The 17,129-nt window shown below is 44.2% G+C and overlaps 6 non-coding genes across 6 annotated transcripts; 1 reads left to right on the top strand and 5 right to left on the bottom strand.

Annotated features, from left to right (window-relative positions):
• The first annotated feature begins 3,755 nt into the window (after positions 1-3,755).
• trnat-ugu (transfer RNA threonine (anticodon UGU)) lies at positions 3,756-3,829 on the top strand. The gene has a single exon. It is a non-coding gene; the product is annotated as a tRNA-Thr (tRNA).
• An 8,686-nt stretch (positions 3,830-12,515) lies between these two features.
• trnas-gcu (transfer RNA serine (anticodon GCU)) lies at positions 12,516-12,597 on the bottom strand. The gene has a single exon. It is a non-coding gene; the product is annotated as a tRNA-Ser (tRNA).
• A 1,211-nt stretch (positions 12,598-13,808) lies between these two features.
• trnas-gcu (transfer RNA serine (anticodon GCU)) lies at positions 13,809-13,890 on the bottom strand. The gene has a single exon. It is a non-coding gene; the product is annotated as a tRNA-Ser (tRNA).
• Positions 13,891-14,680: 790 nt separating this feature from the next.
• On the bottom strand, positions 14,681-14,762 carry trnas-gcu (transfer RNA serine (anticodon GCU)). The gene has a single exon. It is a non-coding gene; the product is annotated as a tRNA-Ser (tRNA).
• A 658-nt stretch (positions 14,763-15,420) lies between these two features.
• trnas-gcu (transfer RNA serine (anticodon GCU)) lies at positions 15,421-15,502 on the bottom strand. The gene has a single exon. It is a non-coding gene; the product is annotated as a tRNA-Ser (tRNA).
• Positions 15,503-16,293: 791 nt separating this feature from the next.
• On the bottom strand, positions 16,294-16,375 carry trnas-gcu (transfer RNA serine (anticodon GCU)). The gene has a single exon. It is a non-coding gene; the product is annotated as a tRNA-Ser (tRNA).
• Positions 16,376-17,129: the final 754 nt, after the last annotated feature.

The raw sequence follows: 17,129 nt of genomic DNA, 5'->3' as shown, positions 1-17,129 counted from the left end.
CATGTTCCACACATGTCAGGATGTAGTAAAATCCCCTTTGAGTAGATTTGGGTACACAAACTGTCATTTTACAGTTTCTAACTATGAAGTAGTAAAACTTGCTTTTAAACACCAAAATATGTTCCTCTAAATCTGTGCAGCAGAAAAAGTCAAGAGAGATAATACAACCTAAGACATACTACGACCTGAACACAGCACCTTGAGCAGCTCAGCATCATACCAGGTCATGCCTTTCATAGCAGAAGCTCTCAGAAGTGATAGGATCATGGAAGACCACATGAGTAAAGCCGGGCATACACTGTGCGATATCCAAACACTCATTATGCCATTTACACACCTTCCAGGGTCCTACATGCAGGGAGAGTGCACTGTTCCTGGGTAAGTTTCCTGGCTTTGGGCCTCTTATATGTGGAAATGCAAAAGTTGACCAAGCTACCACTGAAGTCCTAGTGGCCTAGTGGACAAGGAACTGGGGCCTCATCTATAAAGCTTGCTTGCGCAGAAAAAGCGCCTGAAAGTTGCGGAGGCCGCCCTCTACGCAAAGCCTCGGATCTAAAAGGAAAAAACTAACTGAAAAATCTGCTTATCTTTACGGCAACTAGGACCCTCCCGTAAGAATTTACTTAAGACACGGGGAACTGGCGACGCAGGCTGTGAGGTGGTGAAATGAAGCCAGATTCATGTAATACTCTTAATAATGTCATCACATATCACAACATATGTCAGACTTATAATAAAATAGCGCTGATCGTGTTCCTCTGTGTGTGAAGCTCAGCGTCAGTCAGGACTCTGCTGCTGCTGCAGCCGCAGTGCCAGGACACGCCGGGAACCTCCTCTTCACCCACCCCTTTAGGACAGAACAAATTAGGGGCTTCGTAGAGCGTTTAGGAGCCCCTCATTTCTTCCCTAAAGCGACACAGATTTTTTTATATATATAATGAGTTTTACGCGCGCGTGAAACCTTTAGGTGCGGGTGTAAGCCTAAATTATGGTCCCGCGTTAAAACGACGCAGAGCCTACGGCGTAGGGTACGCGGCGACGCGCACCTACGCTGTAGACTCTGCGTTGGTGACGCGGAACCATAAATCAGCCCTGAGCATTTTCGGCTTTTGGGTGTACGTGCACTTTTAGTATGAATTCTACGCACTCCATTTTAAATGAGGCCCCTGGCCTCCTAAAACAGGAATTGTGGGGCCAAGTCCCATCTAGGATGTTTGAACATGCAGTGAATCACTGTAAAACTAAGCTGAAAGGTCAGATTCACGCTGGAACTCAAAATCTCTAAACCAAGCTGTTCAGAGAGCAGATCAGAGTGGTCCCTAAAGACTCCCTCCGTACTGCATCCTGCCATCAGCAGTGTCCTCTAACAGAGCCAAGGCTGACGCTGTGATCCGCGGTATACATCATTTTGTAGCAACCTTTACATTTTGGTTCAGACCATGTGGTTAATTGTGAAATTGTTGCATTTCAACTCCTGTGTAACTTATTTGGTGATGTGGGGACTGTCGTGTCCTTCACGTGTGATGGTGAACTTGTCACTTTTCCTCATATGTTGGACTTCACTGTATCCCCATTGAGTGTCGCCATTGGACAAAACCTCAGAAATGTGCGTGCACCCAGGGGCGCAGCTTGTGAACAGGCAAGGCAGGCAACTGCTTGGGGTGTTTCGTATCAGGGGTTTAGAGGACTAAAAAAGTATTGAAGGCTGTTTTTACTGTACAGATCTCAAAATGTGGTTACCGCAATGACCACATCCTCCTCCTTAAACAAACATAAGGCAATTATCAATGACATCTCAGTAGCCAGTAAGAAACCTCCCTTAAGGGCCCCCATGTTGTCATTCTCATGATCACGGCCATCCACCTGTACACAGTGTAAAAAAAAAAAAAAAAAACTACACAGTGTCGTGTGCACAGAATTTAACGTTCATTCTGGAAGTTTTGAATGGAGCTGAGCCGGCTCAGCTGAAGGTAAAGAAAAATTAAGAGGAGTCTTAATCTGTCCGACAGTGAAAAGAGGAAGAAAAAAAAGGAGGACAAAGACAGAAGAAAGCAAGACAGTGGTAAGTGGAGCAGATAACTACCGTTAAACAGCAAAACTAGCGTCAGACCAGTGTTAAGTTTATTGACGTTTTTGGTTAGTAGAGCAGAGTAGAGTAGAGCTGTTCTGTGTAATGGAAACGCACCTTTAATGTTAAGCTATGAAAGCTATGACGACTGCGTTTACATGCAGTCAATAACCCTTTTAAAACCCGAATATTCGGTCATGTAAACGCCAAACGGAATATCCCCATCAAACGGAACATTCAATTGTTTTCTATTTTACAGGATATAGTGAGTATATAGCGGTCTTGTTTGGTTTATTTGTTTGTTTCAAGTTTTTCTCTTTTCATTAGTATTATTATATTAGATGATTTAATGTAAAGCTATAGACAACTAGATCCTGTCCTACATACTCCGGTTCAGTAGGTGGCGGTATGCAATCCGCCAAAAAACGCAAAGAAGAAGACTTTGTTTTCTGCGAATGCTCTGTTCGCAAGGAATCCTGGTCAAAATTTAATAACGTTTTCGTTGGTGTCAGTTTATTATAACATAACGGCGATGAACACTGGTTTGAGGGGCCCCCTAGAAATTTTTGCCTAGGGCCCCAACAGACCCTAGAATCGCCTCTGCGTGCACCAGAATTAATGTGTGCGTGAAGGACCACAACTTCTCACATTCAAGTCACTTTTTGAACACTCAAACGTGAGCATAGAAAGTGGTGCACATACACTCTTTGGACATGAGGCCCTTGATGGATGAGTTTTAAATCACAGTTTTGTCTGAGGTTAAGACATCCAAGATTTAACAAGCCTTTTTTTCCCCATTCAAATATTAATCGTTGTTGGCAGGATTTGAACTTGCGCGGCAGGGAATCCACAATGGATTTCGAGTCTGTCGCCTTAACCACTCGGCCACAACAACCACTCCTATGTGTGTGAATCTGCAGAATCAGACAATTTAGAGACTTTTTAAAACTGGATGATTTTACTTTAAAAAAGCAATGGAATTGATTTTTTTTTTCTCCGAAACTCGCTCGCATGGGACATGCTTTGTGTACGGAGCCGCTGCTCTTCAGCTAGAGAGAGGCTTTGTTCCCTCCCCTGCTACACGTCATTCAGTCAGCCAATCAGCGCAGAGCCTCATTATCATAGCCCCGCCCCTCAGGATCCAGCACAGATTCTGAGGCTAGAAGCGGTAAAAAAAGAGACATGGCCCAGAGGCTGAATTTCTGATTTATGTAGAAAAAACAAGCTTTAGATTGTTTTTAAGACATTCAAGGACTGTTTAAAATATACATTAAATGCCATAATAGGTCCCCTTTAAAGTCATAAAACTGATTTGAATATAATTGATATAAATGGTATAATTGATCACACACTGGCAGAATTGAAGCCTGAATTATAATTCTGGTTCCAGCAAAAATCTGACCAGCTTAAAGTCTCAAGTTATTCAAATCTAATGACACATATGATCTTTGCTGGAACACACAAGACCTGCTTTAACTGAACCCTTTTCATGGCAGGTAACCATATATGGTAACTATAAAAGTTACCATCCTTCATAGCTCTGTTACTTCACATAAAGCCAGGACAGTAGTGGAACAGGTTTGTGTACTAAATATATCACAGTGAGGTGAAATAAAGCTGCTCCAGAGGAAGAATGAACTTGTTGTGTCAACAGGGTTTTTATAACAAGCTGAAGAAGTGTGTTGAGGGCTCTGTGGCTTAGTTGGTCAAAGCACCTGTCTTGTAAACAGGAGATCCTGGGTTCAAATCCCAGCAGAGCCTGTAAACTAAGAATTAAGAATATCTCTCCTGTAATGATTAAAAGCACAGACTTTATACGCTTAGTACATTTAACAATGGCATGCACATTAACTAAAAAGGCAGGATTAACTGTTTTTCTTCTTTATCAGAAAGAGTAACAACTCGTCGACCACATGGCCTAATGGACAAGGTGTCTGACTTCAGATCAGAAGGTTGAGGGTTCAGAGCTCTGTGGTTACAGAGCCTTCAGATAGTTACTGTAGATCTGGGGCCTCATGTACAAAGAGTGCGTGGATTTCATCGTGAATCCGTGCCTGGAATTCTGGCTTACGCAAAAAAAAATTCAGATGTACAAAACTGTGCGTACGCCCAAATCCACGCAGGTTCCTTTGAACATCACAATCAGCGTGGATTTGAGCACAACACTCCTCCCTGTCTCCTCCCTCAAACATCAGCTGTGAGCTGGAGATAGTCCTGTCAAAAGTTGAGGCCTGGAAAAAAATCATTTATTTGGGGCATTTCTTCCGATTTCAGCTACATTGCATTATGGGTAATGTCCTTCTTTGCTCTGTGTTGCATTCCGTGAAGAGTTGTGGTTTTATTATGATCGTAAGGGTTTGTGGATGTTTATGGGCAGCGTTAGTGCATCATTACACTCTGCTTTTCTTGTTTGTATTTTAAGAACCGACACCAGAACTTAAGTTGGTGGATGAAAAACGGCTCCTCGTTCTGTTTTACTGTCACGCGTATTATATACTGACGGAATTAAGACCAAACACGTTTATTGGGTCCTACACATTGTGGATGTCCGCGATCACCTCTCTCATAAGTATAACAATGTGAACAATATACATTTATATTTAAAACATGAAGCATCACGATCTGATTCCTCTGCTGCAGAAATAAAGACAATTTGTGCCAACGGGATTATTGAGGTGCAAACGTGAGAAATAAAGAACAAAGTTGCTGTAACTCGGAGTGTTGCATCCGCAGGAGGAGAGACCGGTCTTAGTCCCGGTCCATCACTGGAGAAACACTTTCTGGACCTGCAGCTCCTGCAGCCGACTCCATATCAGACTCTGAAAGTTGCCTAAACATTCAATAAAAACTTTATTCATCATTGCTGAATCACATCAGTTTGTACCAAACAAACTTTCCGTGACATCTTATTTTTTTTTTAAAGACAACTTTACAGAACTGGTTTTTGCTGCAAAATGTATTTTATTGTTTTTTCTGTCCAGACACAGTTATGGGATGTTTAGGATCTGGCTTTAATCTCTAGTACTCTCGTCCCATACGGTCGTCATGGTGACAGAGATGTCCGACCTGTAGCAGCTCCAGCTGAAAGATCATGTTGGTCTGAACCGGAGCAGCTGGTCCAGTTCAGGACAGATATCCAGAAGATCCTCTTGGTACCTAAACCAGCTGATGGTCCAGTCTTAGTCCTGGACCAGCAGGTCCAGACTAAACCAGCTGATGGTCCAGTCTTAGTCCTGGACCAGCAGGTCCAGACTAAACCAGCTGATGGTCCAGTCTTAGTCCTGGACCAGCAGGTCCAGACTAAACCAGCTGATGGTCCAGTCTTAGTCCTGGACCAGCAGGTCCAGACTAAACCAGCTGATGGTCCAGTCTTAGTCCTGGACCAGCAAATCCAGACTAAACCAGCTGATGGTCCAGTCTTAGTCCTGGACCAGCAGGTCCAGACTAAACCAGCTGATGGTCCAGTCTTAGTCCTGGACCAGCAGGTCCAGACTAAACCAGCTGATGGTCCAGTCTTAGTCCTGGACCAGCAGATCCAGACTAAACCAGCTGATGGTCCAGTCTTAGTCCTGGACCAGCAGGTCGGTGTGATCTGATCATCAGCAGGTTCCTCTAACGGAGCCAAAGCTCCATCAGGATTTGCAGGTTCCATCGTTGAGCTCCTTTAGTTGTTTGTTCAGATCATGTGGTTGATTGTGAGATTGTTGCAGCTCCACTCTTGTGTAACTTATCTGGTGATGTGGAGACTATCTTGTCCTTCACGTGGTCGTGAACTTATTGTTGATGTCATGTTTCCTCATATTCTGCACTTCACTGCATCACCAGAGTGTCGCCAACGGACAAAACCTCAGAAATGTGCATATGCCAGCCTTGGTTTGTGCGTGAAGGACCGCAACTTCCATCCATCCATTATCTATACCCACTTTATCCTTTGCAGGGTCACGGGGGTCTGCTGGAGCCTATCCCAGCTCATTTCAGGTGAGAGGCAGGGGTTTCTCCCTGGACAGGTCACCAGTCCATCGCAGGGCGGACCGCAACTTTCTACATTCAAATCATTCTTTGTATATCCGCCTTGTATAAGTGCCTTTTTTGTCTTTGAAAACTCTCTAAATTCCAGGTCGATTCTTCCCTGATGATATGTTTTATCGTTCTTTTATCAAATCTGTTATCACTTTTTCTTTTATTTGTTGGTTTCAATCTTTGAAAGTCAAAGACAGAAACTTGCTCAATAAGGTTGTCAGTCTAAGCAGTAAAATCATTAGGTCGGCTCAACAAACTTTACAAGAACTTTATAACAAACAGCTGATCAAGAAGGCAAACTCCATGTTGTCTGATTCTCACATCCCTTAATAAACAGTTTCAGTTTCTACCATCAGGTACTGCTTAGACTCCCTTTTGCAAAGACAAACAGATACAAACACTCCTTTCTTCCCTCCGCTATTGTTCTTTTAAATGCCGTAAGGAAAAGGTAGTGGGTGAAAGAGCCTTCTCTCTTAACTATAGCTTAGGTCTGTACAATGATGTGTAACTTATTGTAATTTATTATGTATATTTTATGTATATTTACCAATGTGTGCTTCTCCTGTCGCAAACCATTCGCTCCCTTGGGGAAAAATAAAGTAATTGATTGATATATTGATTGATTGATTGATTGATTGATTGATTGATTGATTGATTGATTGATTGATTGATTGATCCGACTGTGAGCGTAGAAAGTGGCTTACGCACGTTTTTTGTGTGCTGCACGTTTTGTACACGAGGCCCCAGGTTTTTGAGGCTCAATGGCTGTACATCAGACACCATGGTAAATTATTTACTCTAATAACTGAACCAGCACTCCCTTTGCGGCACAATAGCAAGGTAGACCAGACTTCCCTCTGCCACTTCTTCCAGCTCATTTGGGGGGATCCCAGGGTATTTCCACACCAGCCGACAGACATACTCCCTTTAGCGTGTCTTGGGTTCTCCTCCCAGTGGGACATGCCCAGAAAACCTCATCAGGGAGGCGCCCAGGATGCATCCTCACTGGATGGCCGATCCCCCTCATCTGGCCCCTCTTGTTGAAGAGGAGCAGTGGCTCTACTCTTAGCTTCTGTAGGATGGCCAAGCCTCTCATCCTATCTCTAAGGGAGTGCCCGGAATCTCTATGGAAGAAACTAATTTCTGCCGCCGGTATCTGCAATCAATCTGCAACCTATATCAGTCAGACCACAGCAGCTGTGTGTCGTTAGCCCGTTAAGCTGTGGTTGGTCAGAACTGGTCCCTGGCAACATTTAAAAACTTTAAATGTTGTCCATCTAAATATAGTTTATGGTCGGGATACTCCACCTACCTTAATGTGATTATCACTTACTGAAAATACTAACTTGATTAGTTTAATGTTGCTATTTACATATACATTTCTTAATGCAACTCTTTCCTCCATCTGGTTATGTTGGGAGTATTGTGGTCCATGTAAACGTAGTCAGTTGGAGCATCAGCTGAGGTAAGAATGGTTCCTTGGAGTCAGACCACAGCAGCTGTGTGTCGTTAGCCCGTTAGGCTGTGGTTGGTCAGAACTGGTCCCTGGCAACATTTAAAAACTCTAAGCTGTGCTGACTCCTTTACTTCTGACTTTCATTATGAAGACTGCAGGCTTCTTCCTGAGGTTTGCTACAGTCTTGGTTGGAAGCAACTGTTTCCAGCTGGTAATAGAAGTCTCTGATGTTGTGTTCTTGTTTTTCAGGGTTTCCCTCTGTGTGTTGTTGATTGTGGAGTCATGTGGGATGCATTTGAAGGGTAGACTATGATTTGATGAAGACATGACATGTGTAGTTGTATCACACTCAGCTTAAATCTTCTGTTGTCTGTCCCCAGGATCAAAATCTCACCAACAGAGTGGTGGTGGCAGCTTTGCTGGTGGCAACTTTGCCTCCTACCAGGGAGCACCCACAGGTCATTCAGCACCAGTACTCTACAGTGCCCCTAGACTGGTATCGGCACCAGTATTTGTCCAAAACCCTAACCCCCCTCAGCTTGTTGGTTACACAACTCCAGTAGGGAGCAGCCTGGACTCGGCTGCACCTGCTTTGGGATACTATGTTGGTACTGGGTCTGCTGTGCCCCTTCAGGCAGGAGCTGTCGGTACTGGGTCTGCTGTTCCCCTTCAGCCTGGCTATGTTGTCTCTGGTTCTTCTCTACCCTTTCAAGCAGCAGCTGTTGGTTCAGGGCCGGCTGGAGCAGGTCAGTCTAGTCTACCAAATAAGTCTGATGCATGGTACTAGTCTTGTGGTTGGGTATTGTATCCTGACTTGTTTCTCCACAGAAACCGAGTGGGCTGTTCCTCCCCGACGCTTGACTGACGCAGCAGATGATGCCCAGACCATGGATGCCAGTGACTTTCTCCCATCACCCCCTCTACCACCACCTGAACCGAGCTTCCAGGCAGGAGAAGCTGCCAGTGTTATGAGGGAAGCTGAACTTGGCAACTTCCAGCGGCAGACGGAAGAATTTGGCTATCCAGCTGACCAACTGGGCCAAGGACAGCAGGGATTCACAAGTGTGGTGGTTCCCCAGTTTGGTGTGGGTGGTTTCTCGCCTTCCCCCAATCCAGACTTTGACTTCAAACTCCTGTATGGCCTGTACCCTCCTGGCACCCAGACTACCTTCAGCCAGCACCATGAGAAGGGCAAAGACTACTCACAGGCCGTCCATTACTTGACAGAGCATGCTTCTGACGACCATGGTTCTGTGCAGCAGAAAAAGCTCTTCCAAGCTGCCTCCTAGACTTCTGCAGGAAATGCTTAGGTGTCTCAAGGCTGGCAGAAATATGTCCTCTGCATAAAAGATTCTGATCACCTTTGGCCAATAAAGATTTTAACTCGTACGTGGCTTTGTGGAATGCTTATTTATAAAAAAAGGTGACAAAATGCTGTTGACTGATGTAAACCAAAATTAACATTGCAAAATGGATGTAGGTTAAACTTCCTCCCCACATCAATGCGTGTCCTGAAAGTCTGACATTACAAGCCATATCCTGAGGTTGGTAGCATTGCTGTGCAGTCTAAGCATGGCTGCTGCTTAGACCTTCACTTGCAGAAGGTTGGCGGGGCCTCCACATGGCCATGGTTCCTGGGGAAAGTGCTGTAGACCAATATGGGACTGCTTAGAAATGCCCACATTGCGGCTTTTTAAAAGGTGGGTTTGTGGGACATGACTAAGCAAGAATCCCCCCCAGTTGCAAAGCTCACCTTTTGAAACTTGCACAGGTTTAGTCAAACAGGGAGCGGCTGATGGCTCTAAGCCTGCAGGCAGATAGCTGCACGCCAAGAGTTTCACCAATACAGCAAACATTGCCACAGTACATGGTATACTACCACACTGGAGCATCACAAGTGAGCAGGCAATGGCTTGAATTTTCATGACGGGGGCTTCTCTTCAAGGCTATGCTACATTTCAAACAATTTTGCTGGTTTTTGGAAAACTGATTTAAAACCATAATTTGCTTGACTGAAAGGCCTTATCAGGGCAGGAATGGGGAAAAAAGGCACGGAAAAACTTGATTTCTGGTCTCCTGGATTGTGGATTATCTCGCCAAGAGACCAGGTTTTTGAGGCTCAACGGCTGCACATCAGACACCATGGCAAATTAACTCTCTAATAACTGAATCAGCACTCCCTTTGTGGCACAACAGCAGGGTGGACCAGACTTCCCTCTGCGACTTCTTCCAGCTCATTTGGGGGGATCCCAGGGTATTTCCACACCAGCCGAGAGACATACTCCCTTTAGCGTGTCTTGGGTTCTCCTCCCAGTGGGATATGCCCAGAAAACCTCATCAGGGAGGCGCCCAGGATGCATCCTCACCAGATGGCGGATCCCCCTCATCTGGCCCCTCTTGTTGAAGAGGAGCAGTGGCTCTACTCTTAGCGTATGTAGGATGGCCAAGCCTCTCATCCTATCTCTAAGGGAGTGCCCAGACACTCTATGGAAGAAACTCATTTCTGCCGCCGGTATCCGCTTGTTTTTTCTGTCATTACCAGGGGTTAATTTGTGCCGGATCCTGCCGGAACAAGATCCGGCACCTCTCGATTTTGGCCTCCCTGCGTTCCGGGACTTATTTGGGCAGATCCGGCACCTCTCGTGTATATATATATAAAACAATGATATAAAAAAGTTTTTTTTTAATGTATAAAAAATAATAATATGCATAAATTCATTTACAGAACAAATCCCAAGCATTTCATTTCAGTTTATAAAGATTTAACGTCATTTGAAAGAGTCGGAGATTTGTTGATGCAATGAAAAGATGGGCCAGCAAACCACGCCCCCGACCAAAAAAACTTTGGAAATTTGCTGGATCCGGGGAGCAAGCAGCAAGCAGCAAGCAACGCAAACATGTCAAAAAGACAGTTGAATTTACTGTCTTTTTCAAAAAGAAGGAAGAGTTGCGTGATTCTTCAAAACGAATCAGCAAGCGGCGATGAGGGCAGCTGCAGCACAATCAATGTGCTCCTTGCGCCGCGGACACATACACATGAATGGATTTGTGTCGGTTGCTGTGGATTATGTTCTCACTACAAATAAAAAAACGGGCTGAAGCCCCCCCAAATTTGATCTCAGCCCCCCCAAAATTAAGAGGACATTTTTCCCTTTCCAACGATACCAATATTGTGTTTGTACAATTTTTAAAACGGCGTTATTTTGGGGCTGATGCAGCCGCATCTCTCTGCCTGCCGTCACTGCACTGTGTCCAGCAATGTCCCGCCCACAGCACCATCTGATTGGTTACACACAGAGACAGGCACGGGAAACAGCCAATCAGCGGTGAAGGCTGTGCACGCGCTGTGCTCACACACAAACAGAGGAGCGGAGAATATTAGTTATTAATTATTCAGTTATTAATATTAGTTTAGCCGGGTAGAGAAGCTCCGGAGAGGATATGTTTCCAAGGTAAGTTAAGGCAGCAGACACCCTATTATTGTTATTCTAGCTTTCCAAAGTGCACCAGATTGATGCATTTAAATGCATTATGCTCAAAAAATTTCGCGGGGGGGGGGGGGGCGGTCCCCCCCCCCGGAACCCCCCCCCACGGTACCCCCTCGATGTTCCGGGACCTCTTCATGGACAAATTAAGCACTGGTCATTACCCATATCATCTGGAGTCACGGGTAGCTAGGTAGACACATTCTTCTGTCTGCTGCTGGCAGTTGCCATGTTCAGCTTCCTTCTTACACCTGAGATATCTCCTACCTGGAGTACAGGTCCAGTCGGTGGTAGAGAGGGTGAAGGGAGAAGGTCACTGGCATCCCTGAAGGGGTACAACCGACCCAGAATCACTATTGACAGCTCCTGAAAAGCCATGGTAGACCAAGAACAAACATGAGGACGACCTTAATTCGGTTACAGGCAATAATCAAATTGTTGTTGTCCATCTAGATATAGTTTATGGTCGGGATACTCCACCTACCTTAATGTGATTATCACATACTGAAAATACTAACTTGATTGGTTTAAAGTTGCTGTTTACTGTATTTTCACGAGCATTCGGCGCACCGTGTGAAAAGGCGCACCCTCATTTTTGTGCGTCATTTTTGGATTTAAAACACACATACGGCGCACCGACCCAAAAGGCGCAGTCTACAGACACGGAGCTGCACACACGCGCGCCGCAAAACACACACGCGCGCCGCAAAACACACACACCCGCTGCAGAACACACACACAAGCACACAAGTGTGCTTATTTAAAAATAGAGCGGGAGCAAAACTTAGTTTGATTGTATTTTATTTCAGTTTTTACATTAATCAAACCCTTCAAAGTCCTCATCCTCTGTTTCTGCATTAAGGAGCTCCGCTAATTCAGCTGCGCCAGTCCGAATTTCCTCAGTGTGAGTCACTTTCTGTGCTGTGCGGCCCCTCGGAAATGCCGGCTTTTGCAAAAGCCCGAACAACAGTCCCAGCAGACACGTTAGCCCACGCATGATGTGTGGTAAAAAAGCACCGGGTCGCCGCACATAGACCTGCCTCAGCCACTTGATCATCATCCCTTCATCCAGCCAGCCCTTTTCATTCGCCTTTATAATGACTCCGGCTGGAAAAGTCTCTTTAGGCAAAGTTTTTCTTTTAAAAATCAACATAGGCGGCAGTTTCTGTCCATCAGCGTGGCAGGCAAGCACAACAATAAATGACGACTTTTCATACCCCGTTGTGCGGATCTCCGCCGCGCGGGTCCCGTCTATCCACCGCCCTGGTCCCGTCTATCCAGTTGTTTGGGGGTCATGCGATTGGTCTCTGGAAAGCACCTAGCTTGTATTGTATTGATGCTTTACTATATAAACAAAATGTAGCTTACAGGTAATGCTACAGAGCATCTTAGGCTATTTGAAGCAAAGACAGCATCCGGCCATGTTGGGATACCACCACCGCATAGTAACTCCAAGGAACACCTCAAAGCACAGAAGAAGCAAGCACGACGAGGATGGGATTTGAACCCATGCGTGCAGAGCACAATGGATTAGCAATCCATCGCCTTAACCACTCAGCCACCTCGTCTAGTGCTCCTTAATCTAGTCCCTAATCAATTACTGCTAATTCAATTAGTGCCTACTCAACTCGTCATCATTCAACTACTCCTTATCAAATAGCCCTCATTCATCTCACCCTTATTTAACTTGTCCTTGCTCATCTAAAACTCATTCAACAGGTCCATACTCAACTAGCCCTCATTCAACTCTTCTTTATTCAATTAGTCCTTACTCAACTAGTCCCAATTCAATGATTGCTTATTTAACTAGCCATTATTCAACTAGTCCTCATTAAACTAGTCATTTATGATGCAGTTCAACTAGACATCAATGTGTGCTGTCTACACCTGTTTATATAGTGGTCTCTGTAGTCCAACAACTAACCAGGTAACAGTCATATTTACATAGAACTGTTAGTTCTCTTGTTAATGGTTCATTAATACTAATATATCTGCACTTGTTATACCTTTGACAACATATCGGTGTTTCACCTTTCCCTGTTCTTCATCCTTTCTTTTCTATCTCACTCCTCTTCTTGCTCTAGCCACCTGTTTTTCAGCAGGTAGGTCTTCTCTCTGAAAGGGGGGTTGTTCCTTGCCAGTGTTTATTTGACAGTTGTTTGGGGGTCATGCGATTGATCCCTGGAAAGCAGCTAGCTTGTATTGTATTCATGCTTTACTATATAAACAAAATTTAGCTTACAGGTAATGCTACTGAGCATCTTAGGTTATTTCAAGCAAAGACAGCATCCGGCCAGGCTGGGATACCACCACCGCATAGTAACTCCAAGGAACACCTTAAAGCACAGGAAAAGCAAGCACGACGAGGATGGGATTTGAACCCATGCGTGCAGAGAACTGTTAGTTCTCCTGTTAAATAGTTCATTAATGCTAATATATCTGCACTTGTTTTACCTTTGACAACATATCGGTGTCTCACCTTTCCCTGTTCTGTCTCACTCTAGCAACCTGTTTTTCAGCAGGTGGGTCTTCTCTCTGAAAGGGGGGTTGTTCCTTGCCAGTGTATATTTGACAGTGTTTGGTGGTCATGCGATTGGTCTCTGGAAAGCACCTAGCTTGTATTGTAGTGATGCTTTACAATATAAACAAAAATGTATCTTAGAGGTAATGCTACTGAGAATCTTAGGTTATTTCAAGCAAACGCAGCATCCGCAATGTTGGGATACCACCACCAAAAATAAACACCAAGGAACACCTCAAAGCACAGGAGAAGCACGCACGACGAGGACAGGATTTGAACCCATGCGTGCAGAGCACAATGGATTAGCAATCCATCGCCTTAACCACTCGGCCACCTCGTCTAGTGCTTGTTCCTCTAGTCCCTAATCAATTTCTGCTAATTCAATTAGTGCCTACTCAACTCGTCATCATTCAACTACTCCTTATCAAATAGCCCTCATTCATCTCACCCTTATTTAACTCGTCCTTGCTCATCTAAAACTCATTCAACAAGTCCATACTCAACTAGCCCTCATTCAACTCTTCTTTATTCAATTAGTCCTTACTCAACTAGTCCCAATTCAACGATTACTTATTTAACTAGCCATTATTCAACTAGTCCTCATTAAACTAGTCATCGATGATGCAGTTCAACTAGACATCAATGTGTGCTGTCTACACCTGTTTATATAGTGGTCTCTGTAGTCCAACAACTAACCCGGTAACAGTCATATTTACATAGAACTGTTAGTTCTGCTGTTAATGGTTCATTAATACTAATATATCTGCAATTGTTTTACCTTTGACAACATATGGTGTCTCACCTTTCCCTGTTCTTCATCCTTTCTTTTCTATCTCACTCCTCTACTTGCTCTAGCCACCTGTTTTTCAGCAGGTAGGTCTTCTCTCTGAAAGGGGGGTTGTTCCTTGCCAGTGTTTATTTGACAGTTTTTGGGGGTCATGCGATTGGTCTCTGGAAAGCACCTAGCTTGTATTGTATTGATGCTTTACTATATAAACAAAATATAGCTTACAGGTAATGCTACAGAGCATCTTAGGTTATTTCAAACAAAGACAGCATCCGGCCATGTTAGGATACCACCACCGCAAAGTAACTCCAAGGAACACCTCAAAGCACAGGAGTAGCAAGCACGACGAGGATGGGATTTGAACCCATGCGTGCAGAGCACTATGGATTAGCAATCCATCGCCTTAACCACTCGGCCACCTCGTCTAGTGCTCCTTAATCTAGTCCCTAACCAATTACTGCTAATTCAATTAGTGCCTACTCAACTCGTCATCATTCAACTACTCCTTATCAAATAGCCCTCATTCATCTCACCCTTATTTAACTCGTCCTTGCTGATCTAAAACTCATTCAACAAGTCCATACTCAAGTAGCCCTCATTCAACTCTTCTTTATTCAATTAGTCCTTACTCAACTAGTCCCAAATCATCGATAACTTATTTAACTAGCCATTATTCAACTAGTCCTCATTAAACTAGTCATCGATTATGCAGTTCAACTAGACATCAATGTGTGCTGTCTACACCTGTTTATATAGTGGTCTCTGTAGTCCAACAACTAACCAGGTAACAGTCATATTTACATAGAACTGTTAGTTCTCCTGTTAATGGTTCATTAATACTAATATATCTGCACTTGTTTTACCTTTGACAACATATCGGTGTCTCACCTTTCCCTGTTGGTCTCTGGAAAGCACCTAGCTTGTATTGTATTCATGCTTTACTATATAAACAAAATGTAGCTTACAGGTAATGCTAGTGAGAATCTTAGGTTATTTGAAGCAAAGACAGCATCCAGCCATGCTGGGATACCACCACCGCATAGTAACTCCAAGGAACACCTCAAAGCACAGGAGAAGTAAGCACGACGAGGATGGGATTTGAACCCATGCGTGCAGAGCACAATGGATTAGCAATCCATCGCCTTAACCACTCGGCCACCTCGTCTAGTGCTCCTTAATCTAGTCCCTAACCAATTACTGCTAATTCAATTAGTGCCTATTCAACTCGTCATCATTCAACTACTCCTTATCAAATAGCCCTCATTCATCTCACCCTTATTTAACTCGTCCTTGCTCATCTAAAACTCATTCAACAAGTCCATACTCAACTAGCCCTCATTCAACTCTTCTTTATTCAATTAGTCCTTACTCAACTAGTCCCAATTCAATGATTGCTTATTTAACTAGCCATTATTCAACTAGTCCTCATTAAACTAGTCATCGATGATGCAGTTCAACTAGACATCAATGTGTGCTGTCTACACCTGTTTATATAGTGGTCTCTGTAGTCCAACAACTAACCAGGTAACAGTCATATTTACATAGAACTGTTAGTTCTCTTGTTAATGGTTCATTAATACTAATATATCTGCACTTGTTACACCTTTGACAATATATCAGTGTTTCACCTTTCCCTGTTCTTCATCCTTTCTTTTCTATCTCACTCCTCTTCTTGCTCTAGCCACCTGTTTTTCAGCAGGTAGGTTTTATCTCTGAAAGGGGGGTTGTTCCTTGCCAGTGTTTATTTGACAGTTGTTTGGGGGTCATGCGATTGATCCCTGGAAAGCACCTAGCTTGTATTGTATTCATGCTTTACTATGTAAACAAAATTTAGCTTACAGGTAATGCTACTGAACATCTTAGGTTATTTCAAGCATAGACAGCATCCGGCCATGCTGGGATACCACCACCGCATAGTAAGTGCAAGGAACACTCAAAGCACAGGAGAAGCAAGCACGACGAGGATGGGATTTGAACCCATGCGTGCAGAGCACAATGGAATAGCAATCCATCCCCTTAACCACTCGGCCACCTCGTCTAGTGCTTGATAATCCAGTCCCTAATCAATTACTGCTAATTCAATTAGTGCCCTCTCAACTCGTCATCATTCAACTACTCCTTATCAAATAGCCCTCATTCATCTCACCCTTATTTAACTCGTCCTTGCTCATCTAAAACTCTTTCAACGAGTCCATACTCAGCTAGCTCTCATTCAACTCTTCTTTATTCAATGCTTTGCCAGCTCGTACACACACAAATGCATACACATGCACACACACACACACACAGAGCGCGTTTGTTATTAACATACTTTTTAATCTTTGTGTTTTGGTGAAAGTAGCAAGTCTTCTCAAGTTCAAGTCTTTTAACATTTTGTCAAGTCGAGTCTAAAGTCATCAAATTCATGACTCGAGTCTAACTCGAGTCCACACCTCTGGCGATTACTCTGTTCATGGTGTCGTTGAGCGTGGTTTCAATCTCCTTCTGTGTGTTAGCCGTCTCGGCCTGTGAGGAGCGGAGCTGTGTCAACTCACCGCTCAGTTCTTCTCGTAAAGCTTGTATGTCCGCGGTTGTCTGCGCGCAGAGAGACTCAATGTCATTTTTAACTCCTTGAGACGATGCCATGATTTCAGCCTTTATCTGTGTCAGCACCGCTTCTCTGGAAGTTTGAAGTTCCTCTCGGAGCATCTGCAGGGAGAGAGCGGCCTCGGAGACAGGTGTCTTGCCTTGTGAGGTCGCTGCTGTTTCCCTTTTCGTGCGGGCATATCAAAGTTCTGTTACCAATAGGGAGC

Source organism: Cololabis saira, chromosome 23 (assembly GCF_033807715.1).
Source record: "Cololabis saira isolate AMF1-May2022 chromosome 23, fColSai1.1, whole genome shotgun sequence".
Taxonomy (NCBI): domain Eukaryota; kingdom Metazoa; phylum Chordata; class Actinopteri; order Beloniformes; family Belonidae; genus Cololabis; species Cololabis saira.
Note: the sequence above shows the minus strand (reverse complement) of the source record. Positions and strands in the feature narration are given on the sequence as shown.